General features: G+C 37.8%; 1 pseudogene; it reads right to left on the bottom strand.

The window, feature by feature from the left end:
* Positions 1 to 2,221: 2,221 nt before the first annotated feature.
* On the bottom strand, positions 2,222 to 5,749 carry LOC129488622 (putative olfactory receptor 5AK3; annotated as a pseudogene).
* Positions 5,750 to 21,533: the final 15,784 nt, after the last annotated feature.

Raw genomic sequence — 21,533 nt, 5'->3', positions numbered from 1 at the left:
AAGGGATATCCCCCCCAGTTTTGTACTGGCACTTTGGTCAAAGATTAGTTTACCACATATGCCTAGATTTATTTCTGGGCTCTGTATTCTGTTTCATTAATCTATCTGTCTGCTTTTATGTCAATACCATACTGTTTTGATTACTGTAGCTTTGTGTTATAATTTGAAATTATAGAGTGTGATGCCTCCAGGTTTATTCTTTTTACTCAAGATTTCTTTGACTATTGGAGGTCTTTTGTGGCTTATAAATTTTAGGATTGTTTTTCTATTTCTGCAAAAAGTGTCATCAGAATTTTGACAGAGACTGCATTAAATCTGTAGACTACTTTGGGTAATACAGACATCTTAGTAATATTAATTATTCCTTTCCATGAACACAGAATATCCACTTTTTTTTGTCTTCAGTTTTTTCATCAATATCTTCTATTTTCAATGTACAGATCTTTTACCTCCTTGGTTAAATGTATTCTTTAAGTATTGTATTCTTTTTGATGCCATTGTAAATGGAATAATGTTGTTAGTTTCCTTTTTGAATAGTTTATTGTTAGTGCATAGAAACACTAATGACTTTTCTATGCCTATTTTTTATGCTGTAACTTTCCTGAATTTATTACTTTTATCAGTTTTTTTTGTGTGTAGAGTCTTTAGAGTTTTCTGTATATAAGATCATGTCATTTGCAGAGACACTTTGATTTCTTCCTTTTCAATTTGGATAATTTCATTTCTTTTTTTTTTTGCCTAATTGCAACAGCTATAACTTCCAGTACTGTGGTGAATATAAATGGCAAGAATGGGCATCCTTGTATTGTTCCTGATCTTAAAGGACAATCTTTCATCTTTTTACCATTAAGTATAATGTAGACTATGGGCTTGTCATACATGGCTTTTATTATTTTGAGACACATTGCTTCTACACCTACTTTGTTGAGACTTTTACCAGAAAACACCATTGAATTTTGTCAAATGCTTTTTCTGTATCAATTGAGATGATCGTATGATTTTAATCTTTTATTCTGTTAATGTGGTGTATCTCATTTATTATTTTGTATATGTTGAAACATCCTTGCATCCTAAGAGTAAATCCCACTTGATGCATTTAATGTGCTGTTTGCTAACATTTTATTGATGATTTTTGCATCTATATTCACCAGGGATATGGCCTTTAACTTTCTTTTCATGCAGTGTTTGTGTCTGGCATTTTTATTAGGGTAATGCTGGCCGCATAAAATCAGTTTGGAAATATTCCTTCTTCTCTGCTTTTTCTGGAAGAGTTTGAGAAGAAGCATTTAAAGAATTCTTTAAATGCTTGGTAGAATATACTCAAGAAACCACCTGGTCCTGGGCTTTACTTTCTTGGGAGATTTTTGATTACTGATTCAATCTTCTTACTCATTCTGGCCTATTTGGACTTTCTATATCTTCATGATTTAGTCTTGGCAGGTGGTATGTTCTAGAAATTTGTCTATTTCTTCTAAGTTAACCAGTTTATTGACATATAATTATTCATAGTAGTCTCTGATTCTTTATATTTCTGTGATATCAGTTGTAATGTCTCCTTTTTCATTTGTAATTTTATCTGAATCTTCTCTCATTTTTTCTTGGTTGGTTTTGTTAAAAGCTAATTAATAGCATTTGTCTTTTCAAAAAACCAACTCAGTTTTGTTGATATTTTCTATTGCATTTCTCATGTCTATTTCATTTATTTCTGCTCTAATCTACATTATTTCTTTCCTTCTGCTGACTTTGGGTTTAGCTGCTCTTAGTTTTCTAGTTCCTTGAAGTGTAAAGTTAGGTGGTTTAAGATTTCTTTTTTTTTCTTAATGTCGGTCCTTAATGCCATACACTTCCTTTTAGCACTGCTTTTGCTGCATCCCATAAGTTTTGGTATGTGGTATTCTATTTTAATTTGTCTCAAGATTTAAAAAAATTTCCTTCTGATCTCTTTTTTGACTCATTGGTTGTTAGGAGTGTGTTTTTAAATTTCCACGTATTTGTAAATTTTCCAAAATCCCTCCTGCTATTGATTTTTAGTTTTGTACCATTACGGTCAGAAAAGATACTTGAGATGATTTCAGTCTTCTTACGTTTGTTAAGACTCATCTTGTGGCTTAGCATATGATCTATCCCAGAGAATGCTCTGTATGTGCTTGCAAAGAATGTATATGCCAGTTCTGATGGATAGAATGTTTTATATATGTCTATTAGGTCGATTTGGTCTATACTATAGATCAAGTCCACAGATTTGCTGTTCCTTATTGATTTTCTGTCTGGATGACCTATCCATAGTTGAAAGTGAAGTGTTGAAGTCCTCCACTGTTATTCCATTGCTATCTGTTTCTTCCTTCAGAGATGTTAATGTTTGCTTTATATCTTTAGATACCTCAATGTTGACTGCATATATATTTATAATTGTTATAGCCTCTTAGTGAATTGACCCCTTTATCATTAAATATTCACTTTCTTTGTCTCTTATGACAGATTTTGACTGGAAGTCTATTTTACCTCATGTAAATATAGCTACCACTGCTCTCTTTTATTTACTATTTGCGTGAAATATCTTTTTCTATCCTTTCACTTTCAGTCTACGTGTGTCCTTAAGTCTAAAATCAGTCTCTTGTAGAGAACGTATTGTTGGATCTTGTTTTTTAATCCATTATATCATTTTGTGTCTTTTGATTAGAGAAGTTAATCCACTTACATTTAAACTAATTATTGACAGGCAAGGGCTTACTACTACTGTTTTGTTACTTGTTCACTGACTTTTTTAGTCTGTTTGTCCCTTTTTTCAATACTTACCGTATGTCTCTGTAATTTGCTAAATTTTTGTGGTGTTATGCTTTGATTCCTTTTTAAAAAGTCATTTCTGTATCTACCAGAGGCTTTCACTTTGTAGTTATCACGGGGCTTACATAAAACATCTTACAGTCATAATATTCTAATTTAAACTCATAACAACTTAATTCCAATTGCATATTAAATTCTACATTTTTACTTCTCCCCTACCCCACATTTTATGCTATAGTTTTTCACTTCTGAATGACTACTGCTTTCTCATCAATAACATGATCATTTCTGTTTTGTTCTTCCCACCTCTTGAGCAATGCATATTAAAATATCTGATTTCTGACTTGTCCCTACTCCTCAGAGTATCCAAATGTACAGAGAGCCACTGATTCCTTCCTTCATTCTTGGATTCATTCAGCAAAGCCTATACTCTATGAAAATCCCCTTTCACATTTCTCTTACTGAGATATTCACAGCTCTGTGGAATGTGTGCTGCAAAAGGAAAATAGACCTAAAATTTGGACTACAGCCATGTTTGGTCAGTAGGTTTGAACAAAGTTCCTATATATGAATTTGATTTATCTTACTAATTATATAACACAACTTCTATAACTTAATTCTAAAGTTTTTTTCTCAAGTTGGTCTGTCATAAATTGGAAGAGATGAATTAGCATTTGCTATTACTATTGGGTATCTTTTCTCCATTTATTTTCTGTTTATTCTTCTTTTTTAAATTCTGTGACTATTAAAGCTATATTATTTGGTACACAGATTCTCAAAGAATAATTCACATTTCTTCTCAGCCTATTTCTATGAGCAAAGGCATTTATAGCCATTACATTTAAGAAGGTTTGCATGAGGAGATATATCAGGATAGTAAAACTTAGAGATGCCTCTCTCTCCAGAGATGGTCCAGGAGGTAAATAAAGACTTGTCCTTTCCTATCTGGAGATTTGCTTACATTTTAGAGTGAAAATAAGGTTTCTTTCAATAGAAGGGAGGATGAGCAGGTCACTAGCAATGCTGTATAAGCTCTTGAGTTTCCCAATTTTGGATTTTATCTCCTGTAATCATATATCTCCTGTATGTATATAATATATATAAGTATGTATGTAATATATATACACATATATGTACATATATTTCACATAATACATACACATCTGTGTATGTTTTACTACACATATTTTATTTTACTTTTTTACAACGGGAACACTAAAGTCTGATCCCATATTTGAGTTCTAGATTTAAGCCTATAATTCTGCATTAATTCTCATTATTGGGAATTGATGGATATAAGGTATGAATTCTGGGTAAATGAGCCTGCTCTGTAGCACCAGACTCTGCGTGGTATGTTGTTTTCCTAAGATGCACGCTTGCAAGAAGCTATAGCTGAATACTGAAGTCATATTTACCAATGACAAAATTGATATGCTCTATATTTTTCTGACTCCTGCATTGATTTCCTAATTTGTCAGGGAAACTAGGGAAAAGATGGATATTTGTCCCTAATACCCCAATATCCGTGAAGATTTACTCCACTGTCTTTCCTTTCCTCCCTTCTTTTCTGCATATATTATCCAAAGAAATAATCTTTCAAATTTTACTTTACAATTACAAATAGATTGGCTATAGAGAAAAATACCTCTCAAGAGAAGACAAGAAAAGATTCCCTCTACCCCCTGCTGAGTCTTTATACTCTATTTAATGGAAGTCCTTACACAACATTGATTATGCACTTCTCATTGATTTACTTTACTTTTTTTTTGATGGCAGATATCTCAAAAAAGGCTGATCAAAATGTATAGATGCAATTTCAAAGGTATTGTTTTAGACACATTTTCTTTAAGGAGCACGTGGATTAGAAGTTTGTTTATTTAATCATTTGAAATGTTTTTCTCTATCTTTCAAATGCTATTGATATAATTAAGTAATGCATTTGTGTCTTATAGACATTTGTCATATTTTCTGAGATTGAGAAATAAGAGCACTGCTGGCTGGCCTGTTGAGCCATGTTGAGATAGAAATCAAGGTTCAAATTAGAAATACTTTTTTTCTGTTGGTTTTATGGCTTCAATCACATCTTGGTTTCTCTGACTGTAAATCAAGGGGTTTAACATGGGAATAATAATGCCATAAAACACAGAGCCTACTTTTTCTTGTTTTTGAGACTCATTAGTACGATGGCGTAGATACATGTAAGAGAGAACCCCATAGAAAGTGGTGACTGCTGTCAGGTGGGAGGCACATGTGGAGAGACTTTTTCTTCCCTGCAGCAGAAGATGTCCTCAGGTTGGCAACCAGGACATATATGTAGGAAAAGATGACCACCATCACAGTGCACATCAAATTTAATCCCACAAATACTGTTAGTAGCATGATGTTGAGGTCAATATTGGAGTATGGTAGGGCAATAATTGGAGGTTCATCACAGAAAAAGTGATTAACTGTATTGGATTTGCAGAAGTTCAATGAGAAAGTAAAACTTGTGTTTACAGAGGCATTTAGGAAACCCATGACATATGAACTAACCGATAGCTTAATGCAGAGTCTCTGGGACATAACCCCTGGATAATGGAGTGGGTTACAGATGGCCACATAACCGTCTACTGCCATAGCAGCCAGGATGTAGCAGTCACTTGTTGCAAAGTACCATAAACTAGTAATTGCACCATACATCCTATACATGAGATAGTTTTTTTGTTTCTACAAAGTTTTTCAAGATCTTGGTAGTGATAGCAGAGGTGTAACAGAGATCAACAAATGCCAAGTGTTGGAGGAAAATTTACATGGGGCTATGAAGAGAAGCATCAATTTTGATAAGTAGGATCATTCCAATGTTACCTACTAGGGTAACCACATAGATGGCTAGAAATGCTACGAAGAGAGTACGCCAAGACTTGTGTTGACCAGCAAATCCCAGGAGAATGAATTCAGTCACTTCAGTGCCATCATTTTGTTCCATGGCTAGCATAGATTACCTATCAGCTGAAAATATGCAAAGAAAGAAGCAAATAGAAAGAGAAAGCTAAAATCATTGTGATGTTTTAACTTATTTCAGATTTGGAAATGTCATAATATCTGGTTTCATAGTGGGGTCAGCATGTACTTTCTGTGACATGATTGACTTCTATTTTAAAGGCTGAAACTTGACAGCCAGCTTAGAATTTCATCTACAGTTCATACAAATTGCAATGGAGCAGTTGCTATATTCCCAGGGTAGAAACTGATTGGCAGTTCAAAAATCTATCCGTTAAGAAATCTATGAAATATTCTTTTATTTAATTATTACTTCTTTTATGTTCTTTATATTTTAATTAAAATATCTCAATTTACCTAAATAGTAATTTTATATCTAAAAATCTTGACTTCTTCTTAGGGTTCTATATGACCTTGTTTCAACTTTTCTCCATATTCTCATTTTACCCTTTTCCCCTTCTTACTAACTCTGCCATGGCCATCGTAACTCATGGCTATGTAGAGCTCTTCACGGAAGTATTTATCCAAGTATCTATGCCAAATGATCATATTTTAAAAATAATTCCCAATCTGTTATCCAGTTATGGATAGATACCAAATTGCTTACAACTTGCCTCCGATACAAGTAACTCGGTGTGAAAATTTCTCAGTGATATACTCCTAGAGACAAAATTGTTGAATCTCAGGATATGCACACATTTAACTTGACAAAGCATTGCAGATCACTTTCCACAATGGAGGCACCAGTAAACAGTCTTACTAATTGCGTGTGGGAATTCCGATATCCACACTTCCTTGTGAACACTGGTATTTTTACTTTTTTCTTTTCTTGGGCCACAAAACAGGTGTAAAGTAACATACCATTTTAATTTTTTCCTCTAACTGCAGATGAATTTGATCACTGTGTAATATTCTTCTTAGAATTTTGGAATCTACTTTTCTGTAATTTGCCTGTTCATATTTTTTTACAAATATTTATATTGAGTTGATTTATAAATATTCTTTTTAACTTGTCAGTTGACTTCACAAAAATTTCCAAACATTGTATTATCTATTAACTTTGTCTATAATACCCTTTTCATGGACCAGAAACTATTAAACTTGAAATGATAATTGATCAGTTTTTGTTTTATGTTCTCTTGAAAAAAAATGGAATGAAGTTCATTCCTTTCTCTAGTTCATTTTCTCTGTAGATACCAATGCAATGATAAAACTTATTTTCCTTCTTATAGTGTGTTGCTGCTACCTGATGCTTGTTGAATCATAATACTTTATATCATACATATAACCTGATATTTTTGTGTTTTCTCAATATTTATTTTTTTAAAGAAAGCTAACAGGAAAGAAATTATTTAGTAGTTGGTGTGTATGTATGTGTGTGTGTGTGTGTGTGTACCAAATATTTAAATTTCAAAATATCATTAAATGATTTGATTTTATATTTTAAAATTTATGTGCAAAAACACTAGAATCAACTATGTTGTATACCAATGACTTAGATATACGGATAAAATGTAAGAAGACGTAAAAGCACAAATCATAAAACATTGAAAATTCAACCATATTAAAATAAAAATATTGATATTATGAAAGAGAAAAGACTGGATACTGACTGGAAATTTACTCAGGTTGGAAATTTTCTCAAGTAAATTTATTTTAAACACATATAAATGCCAAAAAATATGTAGCCACCAAACTTAAAAAAAATAAAAATTTAGTGTCTAGTACATATAAATAATTTTTATAAATAAACTTGAAAAATTAACAAAGGACATAAACTAGATAATTATAGAAAAGAAAACCCAAATGACCAGCAGAAATGTGAAAAATGAACAACGCACTAGTAATCAGGTAATTTCATATTAATACTTCATTGAAATATAGTTTTATGCTCAACAATCTGAAATGCCAAATTTTGATGAGAATGTGGAGCCACAGGGATGCACATATTTCTGCTGGGAAGGAGAATCAGTACAGTTATGTTGTAAACAAATTTGGAAATATTAGTAAAATTAAATGTATGCCTTTCTGTGGTCCAGAATTTCCAGTGTAGGTACATATTCTTGAAAAATTCATGACCACATATAGAAGGATATACAAATATCTACGAACATGTATATACATAGATATACCCACAAGAATGTTTATAGCATACTCATAGAAAAAAATACGAGCTATTAAACAAGCTAGTTAAATGGTGCTACAGCATCTACATGGATACATATTTAAAATGGAATGCTAAGAAATAAAAAGCAAGTTGCAGAAGTCAGATGGTAGTTACATGAGTTGTTATATGATTATAAATATATGTATATATATATATACACATATATTCCTCATATATACATATATTCCTCAGGTAAATTTGCTATAAAATATATGATATGCAGGTCTTTCAAGGGGGGCTTCCTTCCATCCAGTGGGTAAAAGCACTTGTCAGAGGAAGCTAGAAAAAGTCAGGGTCCACTTAACCTAGAATCCTGATTGTAATGACAAGGAGCTGTTTCATGTGAACGTCCCAGCACAAGGAAAGTATTGAATGGATGCTCAAAATTAGTCATAATAATACATGCAAATAATGCATTAAGGGCATATTATATTCACTCATTAATTCAATGTCAATCATTTGTTAATTCATGTAATTTCCAGGCAACACAGCCCAATTTAGTTCCCTCATGCCATTTTCATCACACCACCAGGGATGAAGTGACTCTTCCTGTTTTTGGGGTGAAACATGCTAGTGCTTAGGCTCTGATTCTTGCTCTACCATTACCTGCACACACTGCAATGATACACTGATACACGGCTGATGCTGAAGATGCGCTTTGCTTTGTTTTTTTTTCCCCCCAGATTGCTTCCAGAGTCTCTTTCTGCCACTGTGCAGCTTGATAACCCACCATGGTCTATCTCTGTTTCGTTATTCTCTATCAGGTGTTTATAGTTGGGCCTAAGAGATCGATATTCACTTTCCTGAGATCTGAGGTTTTGGTGGCTGAGATGCAATTTGGAAAAATAATGTTCACTACATATTTCATGCTGACAAAAATTTAAACTTTCTAGAGGGCCTATTTTTTTCCCAATGTTACTGTCATTAGGGACTTCTTTTTTTGAAGAGTTGTCTTGTTAGAGAACAGCTGCTTTTTTTTTCTTGTGATGAATGAGGATGAGCATGTTTTTATATATCTAAGAAATTATTTTTAGGTCTAGTTAATCATCCCTGTCACCACAATCAGTAATAAGCCTGGTTTTCTGAAAGAATCTAAATTTAACCTAAATTTATCTCAGCTCTAGATGTCACATTCTCTTTCAAAGAAAGAAAAACAGGGACAAAGACAGCAGGGTGACACCACATATATACCCTTGACAGATATATATGATATACATATATAATGCCTTCTGCAAACTCTCCAGCAGACTTTTACGTACATCTTATTTGCTAGAACTGTGTTACATAGATTAGCAGATATCTTTGTGTCTTGTACCTCACTTCCTTAGTACTTGATTTCAGTGCATCTGTGGTAGACAGTTTTGTCTGTGCTACCAGCAGTCCATCTTCTATAACATCTCTCTGCTTCTCTGCCTCAGAAATATCTCTGAAAACGTTAAAGATCACTCATCAGGGCCACCACAGGTGTGTGAGGATGTTAAAATCCTTGGGCAATCCCAAACCAATGGGTGAGGGGAGTTGAAAAAATGTCTTAACTTCCTGTCTTTTAGAAGAAGAATTCTGAAGGACATTCCACATATTTTTATCAGAATCCCCTGTAGGATCAAGTTCCAGTTTTCCAGAGTGTATACTGGCAAAGTAATTCCTCCATTCCTGGATTTTCTCCTTTTGTATTTCGCTATTCTCGCTCCTAGTCTCTGCGGCCTTGGAAACCTCCCTCGAGGAGCTTAGAAAACTATCTTCTGAGGGAGCAATTTTTACTACATGCTCACCCTCAGGTTTGATACTTCACTAGAGTGACTCAAAAATACAGCTGTTATGGACTGAATTTCTGTATTCCCTCAGAATTCATCTGTTGATTCTGAAGCCTCAATTGGTGATTCAGGAGGTAAGGACTTTGGAGGATAGAGTCATGAGGGTAGAGCTCTTCTGAACGAGATGTGTTTCCTTATAAAAGAGAACCCAGAGAGCTCTCTTGCCTTCTTTGAGTGTCCTGCAATCCCGAAGAGGCCCCTCATCAGAACTTGACCATGCTGGCACCCTGATCTTGGATTTTCTTACTTCCAGAATTGGAAATAAATTTCTTTTATTTATAAACCACCCAATCCATGCTAATTTCCTATAGCAGCCTGAACTGATTAGGAGAGAAGTTGGTATAAGGGGTGGTGCCGCCCATTAGAAATTCCTAATATTGGAGATATATCTAATGCTAAATGATGACTTAATGGGTGCAGCAAACCAACACGGCACATGGATACATATGTAACAAACCTGCACATTGTGCACATGTACCCTAAAACCTAAAGTATAATAATAATAATAAAAAAAGAAATTCCTAATATTGTAGAAATCTGCTTTGGAACTGGGAAATAGGTAGATGCTAGAAGAGTTTTTAGGTGCATCTTAGAAGAAGCCTGGATTTATGTGAACAGACTTTTAAAGGCATTTTGGTGACGGCACAGTAAGAAAAGGTAACTGTACAGAAAGTTTCTGTGTTCTTAGAGAATATGTAGGTAACCATGAACAAAATGTTGGTAGAAACATGGAAGGTAAAGGCCCTTCTGATGAGGTCTCAGATGAAAATGAGGGACATGTTATTGGAAAATGGAGAAAAGGAGATCCTTGTTATAAGGTAGAAAAGAACTTGGCTGACTTGTGTTTATGTTCTAGAGTTTTGTGGAAGGTAGAGGTTGAGAGCAGAAGATTGCTAAACAAAGTATTGAAGGAACAGCTTAGTTTCTCCTGACTGCTTATAGTAAAATGTAAAAAGAGAGAAATGGTTTCAAGATGGTTCTTTAAACAAAAGCAAACCAGAACTTAAAGATTTAGAAAATCAAATTCTTAGCCTATTCGTATTGCAAAAATGAGAAAGTGTATTTGGAAGAGAACACGACGGCTGTGGCCAAGTGTCCATTTGATAAGATTAGTATAAATGTGAATCACAGGCTTAATCAGTCATCTCAACAAAAGACAAGAATAGAGATGGGATTATGCCAGTGGGAGTACTGCCAGATAGGGCTAAAGGAAACAGAGAAGATAGGACAAAATGAAAACAGCCTATAAGACTTTTTAGACCCTACAGTACTGAACTGTAGAACTACCTGGGTGTATACATGTAGCATTTTTCAAGACAAGGAAAGAAGAACCTGGAAGGCAATTAAGAAATCATCAGGGTCACCTTTCCTAGAATTCATGAGCCCAGGAGGTGGGATTGCGAAAGTATAGGACCAATGCCTAGAAAGTTGGGTTGGGGTACCTTGCCAAACCCTGGTGGTGGTACAATCCCCATCCCAATAGAGCTGAAGCATGAGGGGCCAGGGAAGAGTGCCAAAGCATGGGCAGTGGCTCCCCAAGCTGTGGGGGTAGTTTTGCCACCTCAGTGGGTCTGGAAGGGTGTCCTCTGCTCCAGTGGGTTTGCTTTTGGAAAGGAAATGTCTATGCCACCATTGCACTTTGGAAGCACATAATTTGTTTGGCTTTACAGGTTCACAACTGAAGAAAGATTTTGCCTCAGGATAAATTGCATTTTGAGTCTCATTCATGTCTAATTTAGATAATATTTAGTTGACATTTTAGTCTTTAGAATGAATTAAGGCTTTGGGGGCTGTTGGACAGGAATGAATGTATTTTGCATGTCAGCAGGACATTAATTTTGGGGGTTAGGGGTGGAATTGTTCTGGTCTCCAGAACTGTGAGGAATAAATTTCTTTTACTTATCATTATTATTATTATTATTTTTTTTATTATACTTTAGGGTTTTAGGGTACATGTGCACAATGTGCAGGTTTGTTACATATGTATCCATGTGCCATGTTGATTTCCTGCACCCATTAACTCGTCATTTAGCATTAGGTGTATCTCCTAATGCTGTCCCTCCCCCCTCCCCCCACCCCACAACAGTCCCCGGAGTGTGATGTTCCCCTTCCTGTGTCCATGAGTTCTCATTGTTCAATTCCCACCTATGAGTGAGAACATGCAGTGTTTGGTTTTTTGTCCTTGCGATAGTTTACTGAGAATGATGTTTTCCAGTTTCATCCATGTCCCTACAAAGGACACGAACTCATCATTTTTTATGGCTGCATAGTATTCCATGGTGTATATGTGCCACATTTTCTTAATCCAGTCTATCGTTGTTGGACATTTGGGTTGGTTCCAACTCTTTGCTATTGTGAATAGTGCCGCAATAAACATACGTGTGCATGTGTCTTTATAGCAGCATGATTTATAGTCCTTTGGGTATATACCCAGTAATGGGACGGCTGGGTCAAATGGGATTTCTAGTTCTAGATCCCTGAGGAATCGCCACACTGACTTCCACAATGGTTGAACTAGTTTACAGTCCCACCAACAGTGTAAAAGTGTTCCTATTTCTCCACATCCTCTCCAGCACCTGTTGTTTCCTGATTTTTTAATGATGGCCATTCTAACTGGTGTGAGATGGTATCTCACTGTGGTTTTGATTTGCATTTCTCTGATGGCCAGTGATGAGGAGCATTTCTTCATGTGTTTTTTGGCTGCATAAATGTCTTCTTTTGAGAAGTGTCTGTTCATGTCCTCTGCCCACTTTTTGATGGGGTTGTTTGTTTTTTTCTTGTAAATTTGTTTGAGTTCATTGTAGATTCTGGATATTAGCCCTTTGTCAGATGAGTAGGTTGCAAAAATTTTCTCCCATTGTGTAGGTTGCCTGTTCACTCTGATGATAGTTTCTTTTGCTGTGCAGAAGCTCTTTAGTTTAATGAGATCCCATTTGTCGATTTTGTCTTTTGTTGCCATTGCTTTAGGTGTTTTAGACATGAATCCTTGCCCATGCCTATGTCCTGAATGGTATTGCCTAGGTTTTCTTGTAGGATTTTAATGGTTTTAGGTCTAACATATAAGTCTTTAATCCATCTTGAATTAATTTTTGTATAAGGTGTAAGGAAGGGATCCAGTTGCAGCTTTCTACATATGGCTAGCCAGTTTTCCCAGCACCATTTATTAAATAGGGAATCCTTTCCCCATTTCTTGTTTTTGTCAGGTTTGTCAAAGATCAGATAGTTGTAGCTATGCGGCATCATTTCTGAGGGCTCTGTTCTGTTCCATTGATCTATGTCTCTGTTGTGGTACCAGTACCATGCTGTTTTGGTTACTGTAGCCTTGTAGTATAGTTTAAAGTCAGGTAGCGTGATGCCTCCAGCTTTGTTCTTTTGGCTTAGGATTGACTTGGCGATGCGGGCTCTTTTTTGGTTCCATATGAACTTTAAAGTAGTTTTTTCCAATTCTGTGAAGAAAGTCATTGGTAGCTTGATGGGGATGGCATTGAATCTATAAATTACCTTGAGCAGTATGGCCATTTTCACGATATTGATTCTTCCAACCCATGAGCATGGAATGTTCTTCCATTTGTTTGTATCCTCTTTTATTTCATTGAGCAGTGGTTTGTAGTTCTCCTTGAAGAGGTCCTTCACATCCCTTGTAAGTTGGATTCCTAGGTATTTTATTCTCTTTGAAGCAATTGTGAATGGGAGTTCACTCATGATTTGGCTCTCTGTTTGTCTGTTATTGGTGTACAAGAATGCTTGTGATTTTTGTACATTAATTTTGTATCCTGAGACTTTGCTGAAGTTGCTAATCAGCTTAAGGAGATTTTGGGCTGAGACAATGGGGTTTTCTAGATATACAATCATGTCATTTGCAAACAGGGACAATTTGACTTCCTCTTTTCCTAATTGAATACCCTTTATTTCCTTCTCCTGCCTGATTGCTCTGGCCAGAACTTCCAGCACTATGTTGAATAGGAGCGGTGAGAGAGGGCATCCCTGTCTTGTGCCAGTTTTCAGAGGGAATGCTTCCAGTTTTTGCCCATTCAGTATGATATTGGCTGTGGGTTTGTTGTAGATAGCTCTTATTATTTTGAGATACGTCCCATCAATACCTAATTTATTGAGAGTTTTTAGCATGAAGGGTTGTTGAATTTTGTCAAAGGCCTTTTCTGCATCTATTGAGATAATCATGTGGTTTTTGTCTTTGGTTCTGTTTATATGCTGGATTACATTTATTGATTTGCGTATGTTGAACCAGCCTTGCATCCCAGGGATGAAGCCCACTTGATCATGGTGGATAAGCTTTTTGATGTGCTGCTGGATTCTGTTTGCCAGTATTTTATTGAGGATTTTTGCATCAATGTTCATCAAGGATATTGGTCTGAAATTCTCTTTTTTGGTTATGTCTCTGCCAGGTTTTGGTATCTGGACGATGCTGGCTTCGTAAAATGTGTTAGGGAGGATTCCCTCTTTTTCTATCGATTGGAATAGTTTCAGAAGGAATGGTACCAGTTCCTCCTTGTACCTCTGGTAGAATTCAGCTGTGAATCCATCAGGTCCTGGACTCTTTTTGGTTGGTAAGCTATTGATTATTGCCACAATTTCAGAACCTGTTATTGGTCTATTCAGAGATTCAACTTCTTCCTGGTTTAGTCTTGGGAGGGTGTATTTGTCGAGGAATTTATCCATTTCTTCTAGATTTTCTAGTTTATTTGCATAGAGGTGTTTGTAGTATTCTCTGATGGTAGATTGTATTTCTGTGGGATCGGTGGTGATATCCCCTTTTTCGTTTTTTATTGCATCTATTTGATTCTTCTCTCTTTTCTTCTTTATTAGTCTTGCTAGCGGTCCATCAATTTTGTTGATCTTTTCAAAAAACCAGCTCCTGGATTCATTAATTTTTTGAAGGGTTTTTTGTGTCTCTATTTCCTTCAGTTCTGCTCTGATTTTAGTTATTTCTAGCCTTCTGCTAGCTTTTGAATGTGTTTGCTCTTGCTTTTCTAGTTCTTTTAATTGTGATGTTAGGGTGTCAATTTTGGATCTTTCCTTCTTTCTCTTGTGGGCATTTAGTGCTATAAATTTCCCTCTACACACTGCTTTGAACGTGTCCCAGAGATTCTGGTATGTTGTGTTTTTGTTCTCGTTGGTTTCAAAGAACATCTTTATTTCTGCCTTCATTTCATTATGTACCCAATAGTCATTCAGGAGCAGGTTGTTCAGTTTCCATGTAGTTGAGCAGTTTTGACTGAGTTTCTTAATCCTGAGTTCTAGTTTGATTGCACTGTGGTCTGAGAGACAGTTTGTTATAATCTCCGTTCTTTTACATTTGCTGAGAAGAGCTTTACTTCCAACTATGTGGTCAATTTTGGAATAGGTGTGGTGTGGTGCTGAAAAAAATGTATATTCTGTTGATTTGGGGTGGAGAGTTCTGTAGATGTCTATTAGGTCCACTTTATGTAGAGCTGAGTTCAATTCCTGGATATCCTTGTTAACTTTCTGTCTCGTTGATCTGTCTAATGCTGACAGTGGGGTGTTAAAATCTCCCATTATTATTGTGTGGGAGTTTAAGTCCCTTTGTAGGTCACTGAGGACTTGCTTTATGAATCTGGGTGCTCCTGTGTTGGGTGCATATATATTTAGGATAGTTAGCTCTTCTTGTTGAATTGATCCCTTTACCATTATGTAATGGCCTTCTTTGTCTCTTTTGATCTTTGTTGGTTTAAAGTCTATTTTATCAGAGACTAGGATTGCAACCCCTGCCTTTTTTGTTTTCCAGTTGCTTGATAGATCTTCCTCCATCCCTTTATTTTGAGTCTATGTGTGTCTCTGCACATGAGATGGGTTTCCTGAATACAGCACACTGATGGGTCCTGACTCCTTATCCAGTTTGCCAGTCTGTGTCTTTTGATTGGAGCATTTAGCCCATTTACATTTAACGTGAATATTGTTATGTGTGAATCTGATCCTGTCATTATGTTAGTTGGTTATTTTGCTCGTTAGTTGCTATAGTTTCTTCCTAGCCTCGATGGTCTTTACAATTTGGCATGTTTTTGCAGGGGCTGGTACCGGTTGTTCCTTTCCATGTTTAGTGCTTCCTTCAGGAGCTCTTTTAGGGCAGGCCTGGTGGTGACAAAATCACTCAGTGTTTGCTTGTCTGTAAAGTATTTTATTTCTCCTTCACGTATGAAGCTTAGTTTGGCGGGATAGGAAATTCTGGGTTGAAAATTCTTTTCTTTAAGAATGTTGAATATCGGCCCCCACTCTCTTCTGGCTTGTAGAGTTTCTGCTGAGAGATCAGCTGTTAGTCTGATGGGCTTCCCTTTGTGGGTAACCCGACCTTTCTCTCTGGCTGCCCTTAACATTTTTTCCTTCATTTCAACTTTGGTGAATCTGACAATTATGTGTCTTGGAGTTGCCCTTCTCGAGGAGTATCTTTGTGGCGTTCTCTGTATTTCCTGAATCTGAATGCTGGCCTGCCTTGCTAGATTGGGGAAGTTCTCCTGGATAATATCTTGCAGAGTGTTTTCCAACTTGGTTCCATTCTCCCCATCATTTTCAGGTACACCAATCAGACGTAGGTTTGGTCTTTTCACATAGTCCCAAATTTCTTGGAGGCTTTGTTCATTTCTTTTTATTCTTTTTTCTCTAAACTTCCCTTCTCTCTTCATTTCATTCATTTCATCTTCTATCAGCGATACCCTTTCTTCCAGTTGATCGCATCTGCTACTGAGGCTTCTGCATTCTTCGCGTAGTTCTCGAAACTTGGCTTTCAGCTCCATCATCTCCTTTAAGCCCTTCTCTCCATTGGTTATTCTAGTTATCCATTCTTCTAATTTTTTTTCAAAGTTTTTAACTTCTTTGCTATTGTTTTGAATTTCCTGTCGTAGCTCAGAGTAGTTTGATCATCTGAAGCCTTCTTCTCTCAACTCATCAAAGTCATCCTCCATCCAGCTTTGTTCCATTGCTGGTGAGGAACTGCATTCCTTTGGAGGAGGAGAGGTGCTCTGTATTTTAGAGTTTCCAGTTTTTTTGGTCTGTTTTTTCCCCATCTTTGTGGTTTTGTCTACTTTTTGTCTTCGATGATGGTGATGTACAGATGGGTTTTTGGTGTGGATGTCCTTTCTGTTTGTTAATTTTCCTTCTACCAGACAAGACCCTCAGCTGCAGGTCTGTTGGAGTTTACTAGAGGTCCACTCCAGACCCTGTTTGGCTGGGTGTCAGCACCGGTGGCTGCAGAACAGCGGATTTTCGTGAGACCACAAATTCAGCTGTCTGATAGTTCCTCTGAAAGTTTTGTCTCAGAGGAGTACCCGGTTGAGTGAGGTGTCAGTCTGTCCCTACTGGGGGGGTGCCTCCCAGTTAGGCTGCTCAGGGGTGAGGGACCCACTTTAGGAGGCAGTCTGTCCGTTCTCAGATCTCCAGCTGCGTGCTGGGAGAACCACTACTCTCTTCAAAGCTGTCAGTCAGACAGGGACATTTAAGGCTGTGGAGATTCTTGCTGAGTTTTTGTTTGTCTGTGCCCTGCCCCCAGAGGTGGAGCCTACAGAGGCAGGCAGGCCTCCTTGAGCTGTGGTGGGCTCCACCCAGTTCGAGCTTCCTGGCTGCTTTGTTTACCTAAGCAAGCCTGGGCAATGGCGGGCGCCCCTCCCCCAGCCTCGTTGCCACCTTGCAGCGTGATCTCAGACTGCTGTGCTAGCAATCAGCAAGACTCTGTGGGCATAGGACCCTCCGAGCCAGGTGCGGGACACAATCTCCTAGTGGGCCGTTTTCCAGGCCCATTGGAAAAGCGCAGTATTAGGACGGGACTGACCCGATATTCCAGGTGCCGTCTGTTTCCCCTTTCTTTGACTAGGAAAGGGAACTCCCTGACCCCTTGCGCTTCCCGAGTGAGGCAATGCCTCGCCCTGCTTCGGCTCGCGCACAGTGCGCTTCACCGACTGTCCTGAACCCACTGTTAGGCACTCCCTAGTGAGATGAAACCGGTACCTCAAGCAGAAATGCAGAAATCACCCGTCTTCTGTGTCGCTGGGGCTGGGAGCTGGAGACCGGAGCTGTTCCTATTCGGCCATCTTGGCTCCACCCCCCATCATTATTATTTTTTGAGACAGAGTCTCACTCTGTCGCCCAGGCTGGAGTGCAGTCGCGTGATCTCTGCTCACTGCAAACTCCGCCTCCTGGGTTCACGCCATTCTCCTGCCTCAGCCTCCTGAGTAGCTGGGACTACAGGCATGTGCCACCACGCCAGGTAATTTTTTGTATTTTTAGTAGAGATGGGGTTTCACCATGTTAGGCAAGATGGTCTCGATCTCCTGACCTCATGATCCACCCACCTCGGCCTCCCAAAGTGCTGGGATTACAGGCGTGAGCCACCGTGCCTGGCCTCCTTTAATTATAAGTCACTTAGTCTATGGTTGTTTAGTATAGAATGTGAATTAAGACATTAGGAAATTGTTTAAGACTATACATACAATTATAGATTTATTATAGCCAAAGAATACAAATTAAGCCAACAAACAAAGAGAAACATAAGGCCAGGTCTGAGAGGAGTGCAAACATAAAATTTCCATCATACTTTTGCCATATCAATGTATGGCAATTGATGCATGGAGTTGTCATACATATTGGCTTCAGGTCAACCCAGAAAGTTCACCTGAGCCTGTGGTGCTCAGGGTTTTTATCAGGACTTGATTGCATACTGCTCATGTAATTGATGTTTAGTTCCCAGCCTTTCTGGAGGATCAGCATAATGACTTTTATCCCCCGTTCTCTGGAAATCAGAACTGATATGGCATGTCCCAAAGGCCCCATCATAAACCACATTGTTGGACTTTCCAGTGACCAAAGCCTCCTGGCAAACAAAGAGGCTTGAATTTGTTCATTAATTCATTTGTTGAATTCTTTGTTCATTAATTCAACAACTACGTAGTGAGCACTTTATATATTCCTGACAATTGGTAGATACTGGGGATAAAATAATGAGCAAATATAAATTATTGTGACTTTATAGAGATTCAGTTTGTTTCTCATGTCTACATTTGTGGCAGGATGATTCGTATTCTGATTAGGGTGTCAGCTAAAAAACAATTTATTCTAGTAAGAACATGTTGTGGTAGGTTATAAAAATGGTCCCCAAGTTTTTCCTTTGTTACATTCATATCATTGTGATGCAGTGGTGCAGATATTTCCATCAGACAGGAGAGCCTGTTACTCCAACACCTTGAATCCAGGTTTGGGTTGGCCTTGCAACTTGCTTTGACCAATATGCTATCAGCAAATATGGCAGGGTGCTCACCACAGGATACTTCTGACACTCAGTGTTAGTAATTTACCCTCAGTCTACATGTATTAATACTTTTTCCTTGTTGACTATAGAGCTGCTTTTACTTCCTAATTTCACAGGCAGTGGATAAGAAAGTTTAACACGAGAGTCGTAATGCCACAAAATGTGGATGCTGGCTTTTCTTGCTCTTGAAACACGGTAGATTCAGGTTGTAAATCCATGTAAGAGAGAGCTCCAAAGAAAACGGTGACAGCTGTCGGGTGAAAGACAACTGTGGAAAGAGACCCATAGCAGAGGGCAAGCTCAGGATGATGGAAGATATGTGTGTACTTGAAGGTGACGAGCAGCATAGTGACATTCAAGTAAACTCCAGCATAGATTAGCAACTATTTTTACTACATGTATTTTTAATTGAATTTGTATTGACATCATTGTAGATTTGCATGCCATTGTAAGAAATAATACAGAGAGCTCCCTTGCACGCTTTTTGCTTGTTTTTTTTTTTTAATGAGATGGAGTTTCACTTTTATTGCCCAGACTGCAGTGCAATGGATCAATCTTGGCTCACCGCAACCTCCGCCTCCCGGGTTCAAGTGATTTTCCTGCCTTAGCCTCCCAAGTAGCTGGGATTACAGGCATATGCAACCATGCCTGGATGATTTTGTATCTTTAGTAGAGATGGGGTTTCTCCATGTTGGTCAGGCTGGTCTTGAACTCACGACCTCAGGTGATCCACCTGTCTGGGCCTCCCAAAGGGCTGGGATTACAGGTGTGAGCCACTTCGGCCTCCCTTGCACGCTTTGCCTAATTTTCTCCTGTGACGGGAAGAGTAATGATTCCCCAAAGATGTCTGCATCCTAATCCCTAGAATCTGTGAATGTATTAGGTTATGTGGTAAAGAAGAACTAAGTTTGCAGATGAAATTAAGATTGCTAATAGGCACACCTTGAGAGGGGAGGTTATTCTGGATTATCCAGTTAGGGCCAGTATAACCACAGGGGCCCTTATAAACAGAAGAAAGAGGCAGAAGAGTGGAGTGAGAGTCTTGAAGATGCTGTGATGCTGGCTTTGAAGATAGGAAAGGGGCTACAGCCAAGGAATGCCACTGACTTCTACAAACCGAAACGGGAAGAAAATGGATCATTCCCTAGAGCCTCCAGAAAGGAACACAGCTCTGCTGGTAACTTGATTTGAGACCTATTTTGGACATCTGACTTCCAGAACTATAATATGTTAAATTTGTATTGTTTTAAGCCACTTATTTTTGTTGTGATTTGTTATAGCAGCAATAGAAAACAGATACACCTGGCCGGGCGCGGTGGCTCACGCTTGTAATCCCAGCACTTTGGGAGGCCGAGATGGGCGGATCACGAGGTCAGGAGATCGAGACCGCGGTGAAACCCCGTCTCTACTAAAAATACAAAAAATTAGCCAGGCGTGGTGGCGGGCGCCTGTAGTCCCAGCTACTTGGAGAGGCTGAGGCAGGAGAATGGCGTGAACCCGGGAGGCGGAGCTTGCAGTGAGCCGAGATTGAGCCACTGCACTCCGCCTGGGTGACAGAGCGAGACTCCGTATCAAAAAAAAAAAAAAAAAAAAAGAAAGAAAACAGATACACCCTATTGGTGACATATTGTGAGCGTATAGTGTAACATCACAAGGAGGACATTGACGTTGACACGACACTGATCTTGTTCAAATTTTCCCAGTCTTTACTTGTGTGACTGTGTTTGTATTAAGTTCTATGAAACTTTATCACCTGTGTGGGTTCCTGTATTCACCACCACAGTCAAGATGCCACATATTTCCCAAACCACCAAGATTCCTTGTGCTGCTCTTTTATAACTTCAGCCATCCCATCCTGTCCACATGCCTTTCTCATTCCATCCCTAATTCCAGGCAACCGCTAATCTCTCCTCCATTTCTAAAACTTTGTCATTTAAAGTATTCTATATAAATGGATACATACCGGGTATAACCTTTCGGGGTTAGCTTTTTTCTTGGCATGATTCCCAAGTGATTAATCCAAGTTGTTATGATATGTATGTACCACAGATTATTTAACCATTAACATGTTGAAGGATATCTGGGCTGATTCTAGTGACTGTCTCTTACAAATAAAGCAGCTGTGAACATTCATGTACAGGTTTTTATATAAACAGGAGCCTTCATTTCACTGGAATAAATGGCTGGGTGTGCTGGGCCATATGGTAGTTGCAAGCTGAGTTTTTAAGAAACTGCCAAACTGTTTTCCTGAGTGGCTGTATTATTTTACAATCCCATCAACTAATACATGAGAAAAAATAGATTTTTTCTGTGTCCTCAATAGTATTTAGTGTTTTCACAATTAAATACAATTGTATCCATTATATAGTTATTTAGTGATATTTCATTGCGTTCTTAATCTGTTAAATTTTTCTTTGAAATGGAACGGTGTATTAAAATACCCGAGAATGGTGGCATAAAGTAATGTGTCTAAACTCATTTTAAAAAACGCCTTTCGCTAATTTGAAGTTGATTTCAT

The sequence above is a fragment of the Symphalangus syndactylus genome, chromosome 1 (assembly GCF_028878055.3).
Source record: "Symphalangus syndactylus isolate Jambi chromosome 1, NHGRI_mSymSyn1-v2.1_pri, whole genome shotgun sequence".
Taxonomy (NCBI): Eukaryota; Metazoa; Chordata; class Mammalia; order Primates; family Hylobatidae; genus Symphalangus; species Symphalangus syndactylus.
This window is presented reverse-complemented; position numbering and strand designations above follow the sequence as displayed.